The 22,428-nt window shown below is 48.8% G+C and overlaps 7 non-coding genes across 7 annotated transcripts; all 7 read left to right on the top strand.

Annotated features, from left to right (window-relative positions):
* Positions 1-3,278: 3,278 nt before the first annotated feature.
* Positions 3,279-3,351, top strand: TRNAR-ACG (transfer RNA arginine (anticodon ACG)). Its single transcript has one exon. It is a non-coding gene; the product is annotated as a tRNA-Arg (tRNA).
* A 312-nt stretch (positions 3,352-3,663) lies between these two features.
* On the top strand, positions 3,664-3,736 carry TRNAR-ACG (transfer RNA arginine (anticodon ACG)). The gene has a single exon. It is a non-coding gene; the product is annotated as a tRNA-Arg (tRNA).
* Positions 3,737-8,255: 4,519 nt separating this feature from the next.
* TRNAR-ACG (transfer RNA arginine (anticodon ACG)) lies at positions 8,256-8,328 on the top strand. The gene has a single exon. It is a non-coding gene; the product is annotated as a tRNA-Arg (tRNA).
* A 312-nt stretch (positions 8,329-8,640) lies between these two features.
* TRNAR-ACG (transfer RNA arginine (anticodon ACG)) lies at positions 8,641-8,713 on the top strand. Its single transcript has one exon. It is a non-coding gene; the product is annotated as a tRNA-Arg (tRNA).
* Positions 8,714-13,239: 4,526 nt separating this feature from the next.
* On the top strand, positions 13,240-13,312 carry TRNAR-ACG (transfer RNA arginine (anticodon ACG)). Its single transcript has one exon. It is a non-coding gene; the product is annotated as a tRNA-Arg (tRNA).
* Positions 13,313-13,624: 312 nt separating this feature from the next.
* TRNAR-ACG (transfer RNA arginine (anticodon ACG)) lies at positions 13,625-13,697 on the top strand. Its single transcript has one exon. It is a non-coding gene; the product is annotated as a tRNA-Arg (tRNA).
* Positions 13,698-18,223: 4,526 nt separating this feature from the next.
* Positions 18,224-18,296, top strand: TRNAR-ACG (transfer RNA arginine (anticodon ACG)). Its single transcript has one exon. It is a non-coding gene; the product is annotated as a tRNA-Arg (tRNA).
* Positions 18,297-22,428: the final 4,132 nt, after the last annotated feature.

The following is a 22,428-nucleotide window of genomic DNA, read 5'->3' as shown; positions in this document are numbered from 1 at the left end:
CAGGCTTCCCTCCCTCATCTCTGACCGTCTGTCTGCCATCCAGGACTGGTCTGCCGCCAATGATCTCTGCCTTAATCCCATTTAGGCAGAGATTCTCCTCATCGGCACACCTGCACCCTCCTTTCCTGCCACTCTCTGGCCGGCCTCCCTTGGCCCTCTTCCTGCTCCCACCTTTGAGGCTAAGAACCTTGGGGTCATCTTCGACTCCACACTCTCCTTTTCTTCTCACATCTCTGACATCTCTAAGAAGTCAAACTACCAACTGTACATTTGCAGAGGCATTGTTCCTTTCCTCTCCTTCCCCCAGAAGCTTACTGTATCTAGAGCTCTGATTCTCTCTAGGCTAGACTACTGCAACAGCCTCTTTCTAAATCTGCCTGCTTCTTCTCTCTGTCCTCTGCAACTCATCCAGAACAGGACTGCAAGACGTTTCCTTGGTCTGAAGCCCAGGGATCGTATCTCTCCAGCCCTGAAATCTTTTCATTGCTCCCAGTGGCTGCAAGGGTTAAATTCAAGTCCCTCTGCATTGTCCACAAGGCTTACTGGGGCCTGGGTCCAAAATACCTTCAACTCTCCCTCCGTAAATACCTTCCCACTCGAGCTCTTTTCTCATCCACCTCCAACTCCCTCAGGGCCGGTCGCTTCTCCAAGCAACGAGTTGGGGGTAGATCTCTTTCCTCAGCTGGGGCCTCCCTCTGGAACAGCCTGCCTGCCACACTGAAACTTGAGGAGAACCATCTCTGGTTCCGGAAGCACCTCAAGACCTTCCTCTTTGCTTCTGCCTTTGCTCTTCCGCTCCCCTGCTGATCTGTCTGCTTCGGCTCCGTGCACCTGGCTACCCTCTGATTTCGGGCCAAGGTCCCTGCCCACCCAGCCGCACACCTGCACTGCCTCCTGGCAACCCTTGCACGCAATCCTTGCACTTGGGTCTGTATCTGTAACCCTACAGTGCCCTTACCTGCACTTATCAGACACCCCTTGTCTGCGCTTTAAACCTCGCACTTGCCACCCTGCTGGCTGCGCTACCAGTTGTTGTTGTTTTTATCCCTTCCTAGGCACGTTCCACCTCGCCCCTCTCCTTGCGCTTTCCTCCCTCCCTCTCCCCTGCACTTGAGCATTCTCAATGTCACTGGGCCTAGGAAGATCGCTGTTTTGTCCTCCCTTCTTCCCCTCCCTTGCCTCGTCACGCTCTGAAACACGCGTGTATGAGTACGATTCAAATACAATATCATGTCATATCATAGCAGGAATCTATAGATCTGAAGATACGCAACTCCTTCAATCATTCATTGCAAACAGTAACAAACAAGGATAATTCCTCAGTGGTGTGATGGAGGCCCTTAACAGGTCTGAGGGATGTCCCCAACATCTGGAACACGATTTATCCTCCCATTACACCACTAATGAAACTTCTTTGCCTTCTCCATTGTTCAGGACGTTTTGGCATGTGCCAATTTGCACTGGACGCAGATCCCCTGCCGCTGAGGCCTCTTGGCCATGACCTTTTAGCACTGCTATGATTTGGCAAGTGAAGAATCACAACATAGGGCCACCACTAGATGCAATGTGATGTACGCTATCTGCCAAGATGGGCTACGTGCTACATGCCAACATACAGAAAGCGGAGTCTTTACTTTTTGAAGGGTCTTCCTGTGAAAGGGCTGTTTGGCGCTTACATGGCAGAATGCATGGACCTCAGAATAGAATACTTTGTGCATCTACCTACATCCGAAGAGACACTGTCAAAGGCGTGCCTGTTCACTTTGACTGCCTGTCTGATCTTGAACAACTAGCGTAGGTCTGGGGTAAGTTGAAGACTCAACAAACACGTACCTTAACTCGGTAGTGATATGAAGATATGGAAAGGCTGGGCGAAATCTATTGGGATCAAAGGACCTCGTGTCACCTTGCCAGTCTACAGTGGTTTGATGGATAGGGGTACAGTGGGGTGGGGCAGTGGGTAGGGTAGGTGTACAGTGGTGTGGGATATTGTGGGTAGCGAAGAGTGGGGTAGGTGTAGAGTGGTTTGGGGTATAGTCAGTGGTGGTAGAGTAGGGTGGGGATAAGGGTAGATTGGGTGAGAGGGGAGAGGTGGGAATAGAGGGGGTGGGGTAGTGAGTTAAGGTCAGGTAGAATTGGGTAAGATTTTTGTTATTATACCGGTAGCCATTTACAGCGGCAATTAAGCCATTAACTCACAGCAGACTGCTTAGAAACAACATAGATACCAGGGGTTGAGTTTTGGGTGGGAGGGGCAAGGAGTGGGTGGGAATGGCCAAAGAGGTAAGCATGGCCCAAGGCAGTCAATTAGACGATAAACAACCAACAATATTTAACAAATAAATAACCCAAAAAAAAACAAGTCGTGTGTCCCTCTTCACATGTCATCTCCCTCCTACCTGTACTTCAATGCAACGGTTTCGGCTTATAGGTGGTGCTTAAAATGCACAGTAGGCCATGTACCTTCATCGCACCGGTGTTGTATACTAAACTGTTCCCCATGATAGACTGCTCGCCTGGTGTTCGGCAATCTTGGAGCCCCAACCCAACACCCTGACACAGCGATCGCCAAAAGGAAATAAAAATGTGCTGAAATGCTCCAGCCGGGCTTCTTAGTCCTGCTCTCTAAGAGGAAGGCTGCAGCTCAATAAAACACCTTTTAAGAAGTAAACAAAAAATTGTATTCAATATATTATATGTTATTTCTTAAAGTGAAAAACCCCATTTTATGTCTCTCACTTGTTGCATGTTTCGCGTTTCTGTGGCATGCATGTCGAGTACTCCTTGGCACGCCTATCACTCAGGCCTTATCTGTTTCATATCTGTATGGGACTTTTGGGGTTGATCTGGGTACAGATCATCCTCTCCCGCGGATTTAACACTGAAGAGCACCGAGCACATAAAATGGTACAATACTAAAAAGTGAAAACAGTCTAAATCTGTTATTTGCGCATGAAAATGTGAGTGCTATCGTACAATAAATGAGATGCTTGGTCCGTAAATCTCGCCAGAAAATACGTGCAGAGAGTTGCAATCCGGGCAGTATCTGATGCCAAATGTGTTCTTTGTCAGATGTGTGTATGTATTGTTTTCAATAAAGTATTTAAAAATGAGCCTTCTTTAACACATGTCACACGCCTGCTTATTGTGTGTTGGTAGCGTTTTTCCTACCTCTCGCTGTAAAAATGAGAACAAAGTTTCTCGTGATGTCTCAGGCAGCCCGACCTGAGCCTCTGGTTCGTAACAAAAGTGCTGAATGCAGCACACAGTGCAGCAGCGGGCCAGTGGCGCAATGGATAACGCGTCTGCCTACGGAGCAGAAGATTCCAGGTTCGACTCCTGGCTGGCTCGTTCAAATGCTGCCTTTTTGTTCTGTATTTAAAAATGAGCCTTCTCACGCAAGGCACTCGAAAGCTCATTGTGTGTTTGTAGTCACTGTTGCAGCGTGTTTCTACCTCTACTCGGGAGAAAAAATGGGAACTACGTTATTTCTCATGATGTCTCTAACACATGGCACACGCCTGCTCATTGTCAGTTCGTAGGCGTGTTTTCAACCACCTCTCCTTATAAAAATGAGAACTAAGTTGCTCATGATGGCTCAATCCGCATGATGAGCCTCTGCGTCGTAACAAAAGTGCTGATTCCAAGAGTAACTGCAGCAGAGGGCCAGTGGCGCAATGGATAACGCGTCTGCCTACGGAGCAGAAGATTCCAGGTTCGACTCCTGGCTGGCTCGTTCGCATGCTGCCTTTTTGTTCTAGAAAGTATTTAAAAATGAGCCTTGTCACGCATGGCACACAAAAGCACATTGTTTGTTCGTAGTTAGTGCGTTTTTTCTACCTCTCCTCTGGGAAAAATGAGAACTAAGTTTCTCATGATGGCACACGCTCGCTCACCTGCTCATTGTGGGCTTGTAGCGTTTTTTTCTACCTCTCCTTGTAAAAATGAGAAGTACGTTTCTCACTGTGTCTCAAGCAGGAAACTTCTGTTTCGTTACAAAAGTGCTGACTCCTGCTCACGCTGTAGCAGCGGTCCAGTGGCGCAATGGATAACACATTTGACTAATTCCAGGTTGACTCCTGGCTGGCTCGATCATAGGCTGCCTTTTTGATTTATTCAATATGTATACATGGTCGAAGGCTGCAGACAGGCCCAGTAACAAGAGGAGGGCTTGCTTCTTGGCATCTTTGATATCATCCTGTTGAATCTTTAGGTCCAGTAAGGCCGATTCAGTGCCGTGGCTTGGTTGGAAACCAGATTGGCGCAAGCCCAGGAGATTGTGTGATTCCAGTCAAAACAGGTTCTTCCCTGTTCGTCCAAAACCATCAAGGACCACATTGACACCCTTGCTCTGAATCTGGCCGACTTCTGTAACCATTCCATCACCTGTGGAATCTACCCCTCCACTCTGAAGCATTCTCTTGTGCACCCTCTTCTCAAAAATTCCACAGCCGACCCCTCCGGCCCGGCTAACTTCGCAGGTTTCTATCACTCCTTTCCAGGGCAAACTCTTGGAAAAGCTGACCATCTCCCAGCTTAATCTTCACACCGACTCTGTTGGTTGTCTCCATGACCATCAGCCTGGCTTCAGAGCTGTCAGAAGCATGGAAACTGCTCTCCTGAACACCTGTGAAGACCTGCTGTCCAACCATGACTCTAACATCCCTTTTGGGTCCTCATCCTACTCGATTTCTCTTCTGCCTTTGACACGGTCAACCATGCCATCCTGCTCAACTGTCTCCGTGATAAGCCGGGTATCACTGATCAGGCCCTGGCCTGGATGACCTCTTTCCACTCTGATCGGCCCTCCCAGGTCCAACTTGGGTCCTTCCTTTTCGCCATCTCATTCTCTACTTGTGGTGTTCCCCACGGGTCTAACCTCTCTCCCTGGCTGTTCAACCAATACCTGGCACCCATTTCCCACCGCATTGCAGCTCTCTGCTTCAACTTTCAGTGCTATGCGGATGACACTCTGCTTGTTTTCAGGCTTCCCTCCCTCATCTCTGACCGTCTGTCTGCCATCCAGGACTGGTCTGCCGCCAATGATCTCTGCCTTAATCCCATTTAGGCAGAGATTCTCCTCATCGGCACACCTGCACCCTCCTTTCCTGCCACTCTCTGGCCGGCCTCCCTTGGCCCTCTTCCTGCTCCCACCTTTGAGGCTAAGAACCTTGGGGTCATCTTCGACTCCACACTCTCCTTTTCTTCTCACATCTCTGACATCTCTAAGAAGTCAAACTACCAACTGTACATTTGCAGAGGCATTGTTCCTTTCCTCTCCTTCCCCCAGAAGCTTACTGTATCTAGAGCTCTGATTCTCTCTAGGCTAGACTACTGCAACAGCCTCTTTCTAAATCTGCCTGCTTCTTCTCTCTGTCCTCTGCAACTCATCCAGAACAGGACTGCAAGACGTTTCCTTGGTCTGAAGCCCAGGGATCGTATCTCTCCAGCCCTGAAATCTTTTCATTGCTCCCAGAGGCTGCAAGGGTTAAATTCAAGTCCCTCTGCATTGTCCACAAGGCTTACTGGGGCCTGGGTCCAAAATACCTTCAACTCTCCCTCCGTAAATACCTTCCCACTCGAGCTCTTTTCTCATCCACCTCCAACTCCCTCAGGGCCGGTCGCTTCTCCAAGCAACGAGTTGGGGGTAGATCTCTTTCCTCAGCTGGGGCCTCCCTCTGGAACAGCCTGCCTGCCACACTGAAACTTGAGGAGAACCATCTCTGGTTCCGGAAGCACCTCAAGACCTTCCTCTTTGCTTCTGCCTTTGCTCTTCCGCTCCCCTGCTGATCTGTCTGCTTCGGCTCCGTGCACCTGGCTACCCTCTGATTTCGGGCCAAGGTCCCTGCCCACCCAGCCGCACACCTGCACTGCCTCCTGGCAAACCTTGCACGCAATCCTTGCACTTGGGTCTGTATCTGTAACCCTACAGTGCCCTTACCTGCACTTATCAGACACCCCTTGTCTGCGCTTTAAACCTCGCACTTGCCACCCTGCTGGCTGCGCTACCAGTTGTTGTTGTTTTTATCCCTTCCTAGGCACGTTCCACCTCGCCCCTCTCCTTGCACTTTCCTCCCTCCCTCTCCCCTGCACTTGAGCATTCTCAATGTCACTGGGCCTAGGAAGATCGCTGTTTTGTCCTCCCTTCTTCCCCTCCCTTGCCTCGTCACGCTCTGAAACACGCGTGTATGAGTACGATTCAAATACAATATCATGTCATATCATAGCAGGAATCTATAGATCTGAAGATACGCAACTCCTTCAATCATTCATTGCAAACAGTAACAAACAAGGATAATTCCTCAGTGGTGTGATGGAGGCCCTTAACAGGTCTGAGGGATGTCCCCAACATCTGGAACACGATTTATCCTCCCATTACACCACTAATGAAACTTCTTTGCCTTCTCCATTGTTCAGGACGTTTTGGCATGTGCCAATTTGCACTGGACGCAGATCCCCTGCCGCTGAGGCCTCTTGGCCATGACCTTTTAGCACTGCTATGATTTGGCAAGTGAAGAATCACAACATAGGGCCACCACTAGATGCAATGTGATGTACGCTATCTGCCAAGATGGGCTACGTGCTACATGCCAACATACAGAAAGCGGAGTCTTTACTTTTTGAAGGGTCTTCCTGTGAAAGGGCTGTTTGGCGCTTACATGGCAGAATGCATGGACCTCAGAATAGAATACTTTGTGCATCTACCTACATCCGAAGAGACACTGTCAAAGGCGTGCCTGTTCACTTTGACTGCCTGTCTGATCTTGAACAACTAGCGTAGGTCTGGGGTAAGTTGAAGACTCAACAAACACGTACCTTAACTCGGTAGTGATATGAAGATATGGAAAGGCTGGGCGAAATCTATTGGGATCAAAGGACCTCGTGTCACCTTGCCAGTCTACAGTGGTTTGATGGATAGGGGTACAGTGGGGTGGGGCAGTGGGTAGGGTAGGTGTACAGTGGTGTGGGATATTGTGGGTAGCGAAGAGTGGGGTAGGTGTAGAGTGGTTTGGGGTATAGTCAGTGGTGGTAGAGTAGGGTGGGGATAAGGGTAGATTGGGTGAGAGGGGAGAGGTGGGAATAGAGGGGGTGGGGTAGTGAGTTAAGGTCAGGTAGAATTGGTTAAGATTTTTGTTATTATACCGGTAGCCATTTACAGCGGCAATTAAGCCATTAACTCACAGCAGACTGCTTAGAAACAACATAGATACCAGGGGTTGAGTTTTGGGTGGGAGGGGCAAGGAGTGGGTGGGAATGGCCAAAGAGGTAAGCATGGCCCAAGGCAGTCAATTAGACGATAAACAACCAACAATATTTAACAAATAAATAACCCAAAAAAAAACAAGTCGTGTGTCCCTCTTCACATGTCATCTCCCTCCTACCTGTACTTCAATGCAACGGTTTCGGCTTATAGGTGGTGCTTAAAATGCACAGTAGGCCATGTACCTTCATCGCACCGGTGTTGTATACTAAACTGTTCCCCATGATAGACTGCTCGCCTGGTGTTCGGCAATCTTGGAGCCCCAACCCAACACCCTGACACAGCGATCGCCAAAAGGAAATAAAAATGTGCTGAAATGCTCCAGCCGGGCTTCTTAGTCCTGCTCTCTAAGAGGAAGGCTACAGCTCAATAAAACACCTTTTAAGAAGTAAACAAAAAATTGTATTCAATATATTATATGTTATTTTCTTAAAGTGAAAAACCCCATTTTATGTCTCTCACTTGTTGCATGTTTCGCGTTTCTGTGGCATGCACGTCGAGTACTCCTTGGCACGCCTATCACTCAGGCCTTACCTGTTTCATATCTGTATGGCACTTTTGGGGTTGATCTGGGTACAGATCATCCTCTCCCGCGGATTTAACACTGAAGAGCACCGAGCACATAAAATGGTACAATACTAAAAAGTGAAAACAGTCTAAATCTGTTATTTGCGCATGAAAATGTGAGTGCTATCGTACAATAAATGAGATGCTTGGTCCGTAGAACTCGCCAGAAAATACGTGCAGAGAGTTGCAATCCGGGCAGTATCTGATGCCAAATGCGTTCTTTGTGTGTATGTATTGTTTTCAATAAAGTATTTAAAAATGAGCCTTCTTTAACACATGTCACACGCCTGCTTATTGTGTGTTGGTAGCGTTTTTCCTACCTCTCGCTGTAAAAATGAGAACAAAGTTTCTCGTGATGTCTCAGGCAGCCCGACCTGAGCCTCTGGTTCGTAACAAAAGTGCTGAATGCAGCTCACAGTGCAGCAGCGGGCCAGTGGCGCAATGGATAACGCGTCTGCCTACGGAGCCGAAGATTCCAGGTTCGACTCCTGGCTGGCTCGTTCAAATGCTGCCTTTTTGTTCTGTATTTTAAAACGAGCCTTCTCACGCAAGGCACTCGAAAGCTCATTGTGTGTTTGTAGTCACTGTTGCAGCGTGTTTCTACCTCTACTCGGGAGAAAAAATGGGAACTACGTTATTTCTCATGATGTCTCTAACACATGGCACACGCCTGCTCATTGTCAGTTCGTAGGCGTGTTTTCAACCACCTCTCCTTATAAAAATGAGAACTAAGTTGCTCATGATGGCTCAATCCGCATGATGAGCCTCTGCGTCGTAACAAAAGTGCTGATTCCAAGAGTCACTGCAGCAGAGGGCCAGTGGCGCAATGGATAACGCGTCTGCCTACGGAGCAGAAGATTCCAGGTTCGACTCCTGGCTGGCTCGTTCGCATGCTGCCTTTTTGTTCTAGAAAGTATTTAAAAATGAGCCTTGTCACGCATGGCACACAAAAGCACATTGTTTGTTCGTAGTTAGTGCGTTTTTTCTACCTCTCCTCTGGGAAAAATGAGAACTAAGTTTCTCATGATGGCACACGCTCGCTCACCTGCTCATTGTGGGCTTGTAGCGTTTTTTTCTACCTCTCCTTGTAAAAATGAGAAGTACGTTTCTCACTGTGTCTCAAGCAGGAAACTTCTGTTTCGTTACAAAAGTGCTGACTCCTGCTCACGCTGTAGCAGCGGTCCAGTGGCGCAATGGATAACACATTTGACTAATTCCAGGTTGACTCCTGGCTGGCTCGATCATAGGCTGCCTTTTTGATTTATTCAATATGTATACATGGTCGAAGGCTGCAGACAGGCCCAGTAACAAGAGGAGGGCTTGCTTCTTGGCATCTTTGATATCATCCTGTTGAATCTTTAGGTCCAGTAAGGCCGATTCAGTGCCGTGGCTTGGTTGGAAACCAGATTGGCGCAAGCCCAGGAGATTGTGTGATTCCAGTCAAAACAGGTTCTTCCCTGTTCGTCCAAAACCATCAAGGACCACATTGACACCCTTGCTCTGAATCTGGCCGACTTCTGTAACCATTCCATCACCTGTGGAATCTACCCCTCCACTCTGAAGCATTCTCTTGTGCACCCTCTTCTCAAAAATTCCACAGCCGACCCCTCCGGCCCGGCTAACTTCGCAGGTTTCTATCACTCCTTTCCAGGGCAAACTCTTGGAAAAGCTGACCATCTCCCAGCTTAATCTTCACACCGACTCTGTTGGTTGTCTCCATGACCATCAGCCTGGCTTCAGAGCTGTCAGAAGCATGGAAACTGCTCTCCTGAACACCTGTGAAGACCTGCTGTCCAACCATGACTCTAACATCCCTTTTGGGTCCTCATCCTACTCGATTTCTCTTCTGCCTTTGACACGGTCAACCATGCCATCCTGCTCAACTGTCTCCGTGATAAGCCGGGTATCACTGATCAGGCCCTGGCCTGGATGACCTCTTTCCACTCTGATCGGCCCTCCCAGGTCCAACTTGGGTCCTTCCTTTTCGCCATCTCATTCTCTACTTGTGGTGTTCCCCACGGGTCTAACCTCTCTCCCTGGCTGTTCAACCAATACCTGGCACCCATTTCCCACCGCATTGCAGCTCTCTGCTTCAACTTTCAGTGCTATGCGGATGACACTCTGCTTGTTTTCAGGCTTCCCTCCCTCATCTCTGACCGTCTGTCTGCCATCCAGGACTGGTCTGCCGCCAATGATCTCTGCCTTAATCCCATTTAGGCAGAGATTCTCCTCATCGGCACACCTGCACCCTCCTTTCCTGCCACTCTCTGGCCGGCCTCCCTTGGCCCTCTTCCTGCTCCCACCTTTGAGGCTAAGAACCTTGGGGTCATCTTCGACTCCACACTCTCCTTTTCTTCTCACATCTCTGACATCTCTAAGAAGTCAAACTACCAACTGTACATTTGCAGAGGCATTGTTCCTTTCCTCTCCTTCCCCCAGAAGCTTACTGTATCTAGAGCTCTGATTCTCTCTAGGCTAGACTACTGCAACAGCCTCTTTCTAAATCTGCCTGCTTCTTCTCTCTGTCCTCTGCAACTCATCCAGAACAGGACTGCAAGACGTTTCCTTGGTCTGAAGCCCAGGGATCGTATCTCTCCAGCCCTGAAATCTTTTCATTGCTCCCAGAGGCTGCAAGGGTTAAATTCAAGTCCCTCTGCATTGTCCACAAGGCTTACTGGGGCCTGGGTCCAAAATACCTTCAACTCTCCCTCCGTAAATACCTTCCCACTCGAGCTCTTTTCTCATCCACCTCCAACTCCCTCAGGGCCGGTCGCTTCTCCAAGCAACGAGTTGGGGGTAGATCTCTTTCCTCAGCTGGGGCCTCCCTCTGGAACAGCCTGCCTGCCACACTGAAACTTGAGGAGAACCATCTCTGGTTCCGGAAGCACCTCAAGACCTTCCTCTTTGCTTCTGCCTTTGCTCTTCCGCTCCCCTGCTGATCTGTCTGCTTCGGCTCCGTGCACCTGGCTACCCTCTGATTTCGGGCCAAGGTCCCTGCCCACCCAGCCGCACACCTGCACTGCCTCCTGGCAAACCTTGCACGCAATCCTTGCACTTGGGTCTGTATCTGTAACCCTACAGTGCCCTTACCTGCACTTATCAGACACCCCTTGTCTGCGCTTTAAACCTCGCACTTGCCACCCTGCTGGCTGCGCTACCAGTTGTTGTTGTTTTTATCCCTTCCTAGGCACGTTCCACCTCGCCCCTCTCCTTGCACTTTCCTCCCTCCCTCTCCCCTGCACTTGAGCATTCTCAATGTCACTGGGCCTAGGAAGATCGCTGTTTTGTCCTCCCTTCTTCCCCTCCCTTGCCTCGTCACGCTCTGAAACACGCGTGTATGAGTACGATTCAAATACAATATCATGTCATATCATAGCAGGAATCTATAGATCTGAAGATACGCAACTCCTTCAATCATTCATTGCAAACAGTAACAAACAAGGATAATTCCTCAGTGGTGTGATGGAGGCCCTTAACAGGTCTGAGGGATGTCCCCAACATCTGGAACACGATTTATCCTCCCATTACACCACTAATGAAACTTCTTTGCCTTCTCCATTGTTCAGGACGTTTTGGCATGTGCCAATTTGCACTGGACGCAGATCCCCTGCCGCTGAGGCCTCTTGGCCATGACCTTTTAGCACTGCTATGATTTGGCAAGTGAAGAATCACAACATAGGGCCACCACTAGATGCAATGTGATGTACGCTATCTGCCAAGATGGGCTACGTGCTACATGCCAACATACAGAAAGCGGAGTCTTTACTTTTTGAAGGGTCTTCCTGTGAAAGGGCTGTTTGGCGCTTACATGGCAGAATGCATGGACCTCAGAATAGAATACTTTGTGCATCTACCTACATCCGAAGAGACACTGTCAAAGGCGTGCCTGTTCACTTTGACTGCCTGTCTGATCTTGAACAACTAGCGTAGGTCTGGGGTAAGTTGAAGACTCAACAAACACGTACCTTAACTCGGTAGTGATATGAAGATATGGAAAGGCTGGGCGAAATCTATTGGGATCAAAGGACCTCGTGTCACCTTGCCAGTCTACAGTGGTTTGATGGATAGGGGTACAGTGGGGTGGGGCAGTGGGTAGGGTAGGTGTACAGTGGTGTGGGATATTGTGGGTAGCGAAGAGTGGGGTAGGTGTAGAGTGGTTTGGGGTATAGTCAGTGGTGGTAGAGTAGGGTGGGGATAAGGGTAGATTGGGTGAGAGGGGAGAGGTGGGAATAGAGGGGGTGGGGTAGTGAGTTAAGGTCAGGTAGAATTGGGTAAGATTTTTGTTATTATACCGGTAGCCATTTACAGCGGCAATTAAGCCATTAACTCACAGCAGACTGCTTAGAAACAACATAGATACCAGGGGTTGAGTTTTGGGTGGGAGGGGCAAGGAGTGGGTGGGAATGGCCAAAGAGGTAAGCATGGCCCAAGGCAGTCAATTAGACGATAAACAACCAACAATATTTAACAAATAAATAACCCAAAAAAAAACAAGTCGTGTGTCCCTCTTCACATGTCATCTCCCTCCTACCTGTACTTCAATGCAACGGTTTCGGCTTATAGGTGGTGCTTAAAATGCACAGTAGGCCATGTACCTTCATCGCACCGGTGTTGTATACTAAACTGTTCCCCATGATAGACTGCTCGCCTGGTGTTCGGCAATCTTGGAGCCCCAACCCAACACCCTGACACAGCGATCGCCAAAAGGAAATAAAAATGTGCTGAAATGCTCCAGCCGGGCTTCTTAGTCCTGCTCTCTAAGAGGAAGGCTACAGCTCAATAAAACACCTTTTAAGAAGTAAACAAAAAATTGTATTCAATATATTATATGTTATTTTCTTAAAGTGAAAAACCCCATTTTATGTCTCTCACTTGTTGCATGTTTCGCGTTTCTGTGGCATGCACGTCGAGTACTCCTTGGCACGCCTATCACTCAGGCCTTACCTGTTTCATATCTGTATGGCACTTTTGGGGTTGATCTGGGTACAGATCATCCTCTCCCGCGGATTTAACACTGAAGAGCACCGAGCACATAAAATGGTACAATACTAAAAAGTGAAAACAGTCTAAATCTGTTATTTGCGCATGAAAATGTGAGTGCTATCGTACAATAAATGAGATGCTTGGTCCGTAAATCTCGCCAGAAAATACGTGCAGAGAGTTGCTATCCGGGCAGTATCTGATGCCAAATGTGTTCTTTGTCAGATGTGTGTATGTATTGTTTTCAATAAAGTATTTAAAAATGAGCCTTCTTTAACACATGTCACACGCCTGCTTATTGTGTGTTGGTAGCGTTTTTCCTACCTCTCGCTGTAAAAATGAGAACAAAGTTTCTCGTGATGTCTCAGGCAGCCCGACCTGAGCCTCTGGTTCGTAACAAAAGTGCTGAATGCAGCACACAGTGCAGCAGCGGGCCAGTGGCGCAATGGATAACGCGTCTGCCTACGGAGCAGAAGATTCCAGGTTCGACTCCTGGCTGGCTCGTTCAAATGCTGCCTTTTTGTTCTGTATTTAAAAATGAGCCTTCTCACGCAAGGCACTCGAAAGCTCATTGTGTGTTTGTAGTCACTGTTGCAGCGTGTTTCTACCTCTACTCGGGAGAAAAAATGGGAACTACGTTATTTCTCATGATGTCTCTAACACATGGCACACGCCTGCTCATTGTCAGTTCGTAGGCGTGTTTTCAACCACCTCTCCTTATAAAAATGAGAACTAAGTTGCTCATGATGGCTCAATCCGCATGATGAGCCTCTGCGTCGTAACAAAAGTGCTGATTCCAAGAGTCACTGCAGCAGAGGGTCAGTGGCGCAATGGATAACGCGTCTGCCTACGGAGCAGAAGATTCCAGGTTCGACTCCTGGCTGGCTCGTTCGCATGCTGCCTTTTTGTTCTAGAAAGTATTTAAAAATGAGCCTTGTCACGCATGGCACACAAAAGCACATTGTTTGTTCGTAGTTAGTGCGTTTTTTCTACCTCTCCTCTGGGAAAAATGAGAACTAAGTTTCTCATGATGGCACACGCTCGCTCACCTGCTCATTGTGGGCTTGTAGTGTTTTTTTCTACCTCTCCTTGTAAAAATGAGAAGTACGTTTCTCACTGTGTCTCAAGCAGGAAACTTCTGTTTCGTTACAAAAGTGCTGACTCCTGCTCACGCTGTAGCAGCGGTCCAGTGGCGCAATGGATAACACATTTGACTAATTCCAGGTTGACTCCTGGCTGGCTCGATCATAGGCTGCCTTTTTGATTTATTCAATATGTATACATGGTCGAAGGCTGCAGACAGGCCCAGTAACAAGAGGAGGGCTTGCTTCTTGGCATCTTTGATATCATCCTGTTGAATCTTTAGGTCCAGTGAGGCCGATTCAGTGCCGTGGCTTGGTTGGAAACCAGATTGGCGCAAGCCCAGGAGATTGTGTGATTCCAGTCAAAACAGGTTCTTCCCTGTTCGTCCAAAACCATCAAGGACCACATTGACACCCTTGCTCTGAATCTGGCCGACTTCTGTAACCATTCCATCACCTGTGGAATCTTCCCCTCCACTCTGAAGCATTCTCTTGTGCACCCTCTTCTCAAAAATTCCACAGCCGACCCCTCCGGCCCGGCTAACTTCGCAGGTTTCTATCACTCCTTTCCAGGGCAAACTCTTGGAAAAGCTGACCATCTCCCAGCTTAATCTTCACACCGACTCTGTTGGTTGTCTCCATGACCATCAGCCTGGCTTCAGAGCTGTCAGAAGCATGGAAACTGCTCTCCTGAACACCTGTGAAGACCTGCTGTCCAACCATGACTCTAACATCCCTTTTGGGTCCTCATCCTACTCGATTTCTCTTCTGCCTTTGACACGGTCAACCATGCCATCCTGCTCAACTGTCTCCGTGATAAGCCGGGTATCACTGATCAGGCCCTGGCCTGGATGACCTCTTTCCACTCTGATCGGCCCTCCCAGGTCCAACTTGGGTCCTTCCTTTTCGCCATCTCATTCTCTACTTGTGGTGTTCCCCACGGGTCTAACCTCTCTCCCTGGCTGTTCAACCAATACCTGGCACCCATTTCCCACCGCATTGCAGCTCTCTGCTTCAACTTTCAGTGCTATGCGGATGACACTCTGCTTGTTTTCAGGCTTCCCTCCCTCATCTCTGACCGTCTGTCTGCCATCCAGGACTGGTCTGCCGCCAATGATCTCTGCCTTAATCCCATTTAGGCAGAGATTCTCCTCATCGGCACACCTGCACCCTCCTTTCCTGCCACTCTCTGGCCGGCCTCCCTTGGCCCTCTTCCTGCTCCCACCTTTGAGGCTAAGAACCTTGGGGTCATCTTCGACTCCACACTCTCCTTTTCTTCTCACATCTCTGACATCTCTAAGAAGTCAAACTACCAACTGTACATTTGCAGAGGCATTGTTCCTTTCCTCTCCTTCCCCCAGAAGCTTACTGTATCTAGAGCTCTGATTCTCTCTAGGCTAGACTACTGCAACAGCCTCTTTCTAAATCTGCCTGCTTCTTCTCTCTGTCCTCTGCAACTCATCCAGAACAGGACTGCAAGACGTTTCCTTGGTCTGAAGCCCAGGGATCGTATCTCTCCAGCCCTGAAATCTTTTCATTGCTCCCAGAGGCTGCAAGGGTTAAATTCAAGTCCCTCTGCATTGTCCACAAGGCTTACTGGGGCCTGGGTCCAAAATACCTTCAACTCTCCCTCCGTAAATACCTTCCCACTCGAGCTCTTTTCTCATCCACCTCCAACTCCCTCAGGGCCGGTCGCTTCTCCAAGCAACGAGTTGGGGGTAGATCTCTTTCCTCAGCTGGGGCCTCCCTCTGGAACAGCCTGCCTGCCACACTGAAACTTGAGGAGAACCATCTCTGGTTCCGGAAGCACCTCAAGACCTTCCTCTTTGCTTCTGCCTTTGCTCTTCCGCTCCCCTGCTGATCTGTCTGCTTCGGCTCCGTGCACCTGGCTACCCTCTGATTTCGGGCCAAGGTCCCTGCCCACCCAGCCGCACACCTGCACTGCCTCCTGGCAAACCTTGCACGCAATCCTTGCACTTGGGTCTGTATCTGTAACCCTACAGTGCCCTTACCTGCACTTATCAGACACCCCTTGTCTGCGCTTTAAACCTCGCACTTGCCACCCTGCTGGCTGCGCTACCAGTTGTTGTTGTTTTTATCCCTTCCTAGGCACGTTCCACCTCGCCCCTCTCCTTGCACTTTCCTCCCTCCCTCTCCCCTGCACTTGAGCATTCTCAATGTCACTGGGCCTAGGAAGATCGCTGTTTTGTCCTCCCTTCTTCCCCTCCCTTGCCTCGTCACGCTCTGAAACACGCGTGTATGAGTACGATTCAAATACAATATCATGTCATATCATAGCAGGAATCTATAGATCTGAAGATACGCAACTCCTTCAATCATTCATTGCAAACAGTAACAAACAAGGATAATTCCTCAGTGGTGTGATGGAGGCCCTTAACAGGTCTGAGGGATGTCCCCAACATCTGGAACACGATTTATCCTCCCATTACACCACTAATGAAACTTCTTTGCCTTCTCCATTGTTCAGGACGTTTTGGCATGTGCCAATTTGCACTGGACGCAGATCCCCTGCCGCTGAGGCCTCTTGGCCATGACCTTTTAGCACTGCTATGATTTGGCAAGTGAAGAATCACAACATAGGGCCACCACTAGATGCAATGTGATGTACGCTATCTGCCAAGATGGGCTACGTGCTACATGCCAACATACAGAAAGCGGAGTCTTTACTTTTTGAAGGGTCTTCCTGTGAAAGGGCTGTTTGGCGCTTACATGGCAGAATGCATGGACCTCAGAATAGAATACTTTGTGCATCTACCTACATCCGAAGAGACACTGTCAAAGGCGTGCCTGTTCACTTTGACTGCCTGTCTGATCTTGAACAACTAGCGTAGGTCTGGGGTAAGTTGAAGACTCAACAAACACGTACCTTAACTCAGTAGTGATATGAAGATATGGAAAGGCTGGGCGAAATCTATTGGGATCAAAGGACCTCGTGTCACCTTGCCAGTCTACAGTGGTTTGATGGATAGGGGTACAGTGGGGTGGGGCAGTGGGTAGGGTAGGTGTACAGTGGTGTGGGATATTGTGGGTAGCGAAGAGTGGGGTAGGTGTAGAGTGGTTTGGGGTATAGTCAGTGGTGGTAGAGTAGGGTGGGGATAAGGGTAGATTGGGTGAGAGGGGAGAGGTGGGAATAGAGGGGGTGGGGTAGTGAGTTAAGGTCAGGTAGAATTGGGTAAGATTTTTGTTATTATACCGGTAGCCATTTACAGCGGCAATTAAGCCATTAACTCACAGCAGACTGCTTAGAAACAACATAGATACCAGGGGTTGAGTTTTGGGTGGGAGGGGCAAGGAGTGGGTGGGAATGGCCAAAGAGGTAAGCATGGCCCAAGGCAGTCAATTAGACGATAAACAACCAACAATATTTAACAAATAAATAACCCAAAAAAAAACAAGTCGTGTGTCCCTCTTCACATGTCATCTCCCTCCTACCTGTACTTCAATGCAACGGTTTCGGCTTATAGGTGGTGCTTAAAATGCACAGTAGGCCATGTACCTTCATCGCACCGGTGTTGTATACTAAACTGTTCCCCATGATAGACTGCTCGCCTGGTGTTCGGCAATCTTGGAGCCCCAACCCAACACCCTGACACAGCGATCGCCAAAAGGAAATAAAAATGTGCTGAAATGCTCCAGCCGGGCTTCTTAGTCCTGCTCTCTAAGAGGAAGGCTACAGCTCAATAAAACACCTTTTAAGAAGTAAACAAAAAATTGTATTCAATATATTATATGTTATTTTCTTAAAGTGAAAAACCCCATTTTATGTCTCTCACTTGTTGCATGTTTCGCGTTTCTGTGGCATGCACGTCGAGTACTCCTTGGCACGCCTATCACTCAGGCCTTACCTGTTTCATATCTGTATGGCACTTTTGGGGTTGATCTGGGTACAGATCATCCTCTCCCGCGGATTTAACACTGAAGAGCACCGAGCACATAAAATGGTACAATACTAAAAAGTGAAAACAGTCTAAATCTGTTATTTGCGCATGAAAATGTGAGTGCTATCGTACAATAAATGAGATGCTTGGTCCGTAAATCTCGCCAGAAAATACGTGCAGAGAGTTGCAATCCGGGCAGTATCTGATGCCAAATGTGTTCTTTGTCAGATGTGTGTATGTATTGTTTTCAATAAAGTATTTAAAAATGAGCCTTCTTTAACACATGTCACACGCCTGCTTATTGTGTGTTGGTAGCGTTTTTCCTACCTCTCGCTGTAAAAATGAGAACAAAGTTTCTCGTGATGTCTCAGGCAGCCCGACCTGAGCCTCTGGTTCGTAACAAAAGTGCTGAATGCAGCACACAGTGCAGCAGCGGGCCAGTGGCGCAATGGATAACGCGTCTGCCTACGGAGCAGAAGATTCCAGGTTCGACTCCTGGCTGGCTCGTTCAAATGCTGCCTTTTTGTTCTGTATTTAAAAATGAGCCTTCTCACGCAAGGCACTCGAAAGCTCATTGTGTGTTTGTAGTCACTGTTGCAGCGTGTTTCTACCTCTACTCGGGAGAAAAAATGGGAACTACGTTATTTCTCATGATGTCTCTAACACATGGCACACGCCTGCTCATTGTCAGTTCGTAGGCGTGTTTTCAACCACCTCTCCTTATAAAAATGAGAACTAAGTTGCTCATGATGGCTCAATCCGCATGATGAGCCTCTGCGTCGTAACAAAAGTGCTGATTCCAAGAGTCACTGCAGCAGAGGGTCAGTGGCGCAATGGATAACGTCTGCCTACGGAGCAGAAGATTCCAGGTTCGACTCCTGGCTGGCTCGTTCGCATGCTGCCTTTTTGTTCTAGAAAGTATTTAAAAATGAGCCTTGTCACGCATGGCACACAAAAGCACATTGTTTGTTCGTAGTTAGTGCGTTTTTTCTACCTCTCCTCTGGGAAAAATGAGAACTAAGTTTCTCATGATGGCACACGCTCGCTCACCTGCTCATTGTGGGCTTGTAGTGTTTTTTTCTACCTCTCCTTGTAAAAATGAGAAGTACGTTTCTCACTGTGTCTCAAGCAGGAAACTTCTGTTTCGTTACAAAAGTGCTGACTCCTGCTCACGCTGTAGCAGCGGTCCAGTGGCGCAATGGATAACACATTTGACTAATTCCAGGTTGACTCCTGGCTGGCTCGATCATAGGCTGCCTTTTTGATTTATTCAATATGTATACATGGTCGAAGGCTGCAGACAGGCCCAGTAACAAGAGGAGGGCTTGCTTCTTGGCATCTTTGATATCATCCTGTTGAATCTTTAGGTCCAGTAAGGCCGATTCAGTGCCGTGGCTTGGTTGGAAACCAGATTGGCGCAAGCCCAGGAGATTGTGTGATTCCATTCAAAACAGGTTCTTCCCTGTTCGTCCAAAACCATCAAGGACCACATTGACACCCTTGCTCTGAATCTGGCCGACTTCTGTAACCATTCCATCACCTGTGGAATCTTCCCCTCCACTCTGAAGCATTCTCTTGTGCACCCTCTTCTCAAAAATTCCACAGCCGACCCCTCCGGCCCGGCTAACTTCGCAGGTTTCTATCACTCCTTTCCAGGGCAAACTCTTGGAAAAGCTGACCATCTCCCAGCTTAATCTTCACACCGACTCTGTTGGTTGTCTCCATGACCATCAGCCTGGCTTCAGAGCTGTCAGAAGCATGGAAACTGCTCTCCTGAACACCTGTGAAGACCTGCTGTCCAACCATGACTCTAACATCCCTTTTGGGTCCTCATCCTACTCGATTTCTCTTCTGCCTTTGACACGGTCAACCATGCCATCCTGCTCAACTGTCTCCGTGATAAGCCGGGTATCACTGATCAGGCCCTGGCCTGGATGACCTCTTTCCACTCTGATCGGCCCTCCCAGGTCCAACTTGGGTCCTTCCTTTTCGCCATCTCATTCTCTACTTGTGGTGTTCCCCACGGGTCTAACCTCTCTCCCTGGCTGTTCAACCAATACCTGGCACCCATTTCCCACCGCATTGCAGCTCTCTGCTTCAACTTTCAGTGCTATGCGGATGACACTCTGCTTGTTTTCAGGCTTCCCTCCCTCATCTCTGACCGTCTGTCTGCCATCCAGGACTGGTCTGCCGCCAATGATCTCTGCCTTAATCCCATTTAGGCAGAGATTCTCCTCATCGGCACACCTGCACCCTCCTTTCCTGCCACTCTCTGGCCGGCCTCCCTTGGCCCTCTTCCTGCTCCCACCTTTGAGGCTAAGAACCTTGGGGTCATCTTCGACTCCACACTCTCCTTTTCTTCTCACATCTCTGACATCTCTAAGAAGTCAAACTACCAACTGTACATTTGCAGAGGTATTGTTCCTTTCCTCTCCTTCCCCCGGAAGCTTACTGTATCTAGAGCTCTGATTCTCTCTAGGCTAGACTACTGCAACAGCCTCTTTCTAAATCTGCCTGCTTCTTCTCTCTGTCCTCTGCAACTCATCCAGAACAGGACTGCAAGACGTTTCCTTGGTCTGAAGCCCAGGGATCGTATCTCTCCAGCCCTGAAATCTTTTCATTGCTCCCAGTGGCTGCAAGGGTTAAATTCAAGTCCCTCTGCATTGTCCACAAGGCTTACTGGGGCCTGGGTCCAAAATACCTTCAACTCTCCCTCCGTAAATACCTTCCCACTCGAGCTCTTTTCTCCTCCACCTCCAACTCCCTCAGGGCCGGTCGCTTCTCCAAGCAACGAGTTGGGGGTAGATCTCTTTCCTCAGCTGGGGCCTCCCTCTGGAACAGCCTGCCTGCCACACTGAAACTTGAGGAGAACCATCTCTGGTTCCGGAAGCACCTATAGACCTTCCTCTTTGCTTCTGCCTTTGCTCTTCCGCTCCCCTGCTGATCTGTCTGCTTCGGCTCCGTGCACCTGGCTACCCTCTGATTTCGGGCCAAGGTCCCTGCCCACCCAGCCGCACACCTGCACTGCCTCCTGGCAACCCTTGCACGCAATCCTTGCACTTGGGTCTGTATCTGTAACCCTACAGTGCCCTTACCTGCACTTATCAGACACCCCTTGTCTGCGCTTTAAACCTCGCACTTGCCACCCTGCTGGCTGCGCTACCAGTTGTTGTTGTTTTTATCCCTTCCTCGGCACGTTCCACCTCGCCCCTCTCCTTGCACTTTCCTCCCTCCCTCTACCCTGCACTTGAGCATTCTCAATGTCACTGGGCCTAGGAAGATCGCTGTTTTGTCCTCCCTTCTTCCCCTCCCTTGCCTCGTCACGCTCTGAAACACGCGTGTATGAGTACGATTCAAATACAATATCATGTCATATCATAGCAGGAATCTATAGATCTGAAGATACGCAACTCCTTCAATCATTCATTGCAAACAGTAACAAACAAGGATGATTCCTCAGTGGTGTGATGGAGGCCCTTAACAGGTCTGAGGGATGTCCCCAACATCTGGAACACGATTTATCCTCCCATTACACCACTAATGAAACTTCTTTGCCTTCTCCATTGTTCAGGACGTTTTGGCATGTGCCAATTTGCACTGGACGCAGATCCCCTGCCGCTGAGGCCTCTTGGCCATGACCTTTTAGCACTGCTATGATTTGGCAAGTGAAGAATCACAACATGGGGCCACCACTAGATGCAATGTGATGTACGCTATCTGCCAAGATGGGCTACGTGCTACATGCCAACATACAGAAAGCGGAGTCTTTACTTTTTGAAGGGTCTTCCCGTGAAAGGGCTGTTTGGCGCTTACATGGCAGAATGCATGGACCTCAGAATAGAATACTTTGTGCATCTACCTACATCCGAAGAGACACTGTCAAAGGCGTGCCTGTTCACTTTGACTGCCTGTCTGATCTTGAACAACTAGCGTAGGTCTGGGGTAAGTTGATGACTCAACAAACACGTACCTTAACTCGGTAGTGATCTGAAGATATGGAAAGGCTGGGCGAAATCTATTGGGATCAAAGGACCTCGTGTCACCTTGCCAGTCTACAGTGGTTTGATGGATAGGGGTACAGTGGGGTGGGGCAGTGGGTAGGGTAGGTGTACAGTGGTGTGGGATATTGTGGGTAGCGAAGAGTGGGGTAGGTGTAGAGTGGTTTGGGGTATAGTCAGTGGTGGTAGAGTAGGGTGGGGATAAGGGTAGATTGGGTGAGAGGGGAGAGGTGGGAATAGAGGGGGTGGGGTAGTGAGTTAAGGACAGGTAGAATTGGGTAAGATTTTTGTTATTATACCGGTAGCCATTTACAGCGGCAATTAAGCCATTAACTCACAGCAGACTGCTTAGAAACAACATAGATACCAGGGGTTGAGTTTTGGGTGGGAGGGGCAAGGAGTGGGTGGGAATGGCCAAAGAGGTAAGCATGGCCCAAGGCAGTCAATTAGACGATAAACAACCAACAATATTTAACAAATAAATAACCCAAAAAAAAACAAGTCGTGTGTCCCTCTTCACATGTCATCTCCCTCCTACCTGTACTTCAATGCAACGGTTTCGGCTTATAGGTGGTGCTTAAAATGCACAGTAGGCCATGTGCCTTCATCGCACCGGTGTTGTATACTAAACTGTTCCCCAT

This window comes from Ambystoma mexicanum, chromosome 13 (assembly GCF_040938575.1).
Source record: "Ambystoma mexicanum isolate Mex_15411 chromosome 13, UKY_AmexF1_1, whole genome shotgun sequence".
NCBI classification, from domain to species: Eukaryota; Metazoa; Chordata; class Amphibia; order Caudata; family Ambystomatidae; genus Ambystoma; species Ambystoma mexicanum.
Note: the sequence above shows the minus strand (reverse complement) of the source record. Positions and strands in the feature narration are given on the sequence as shown.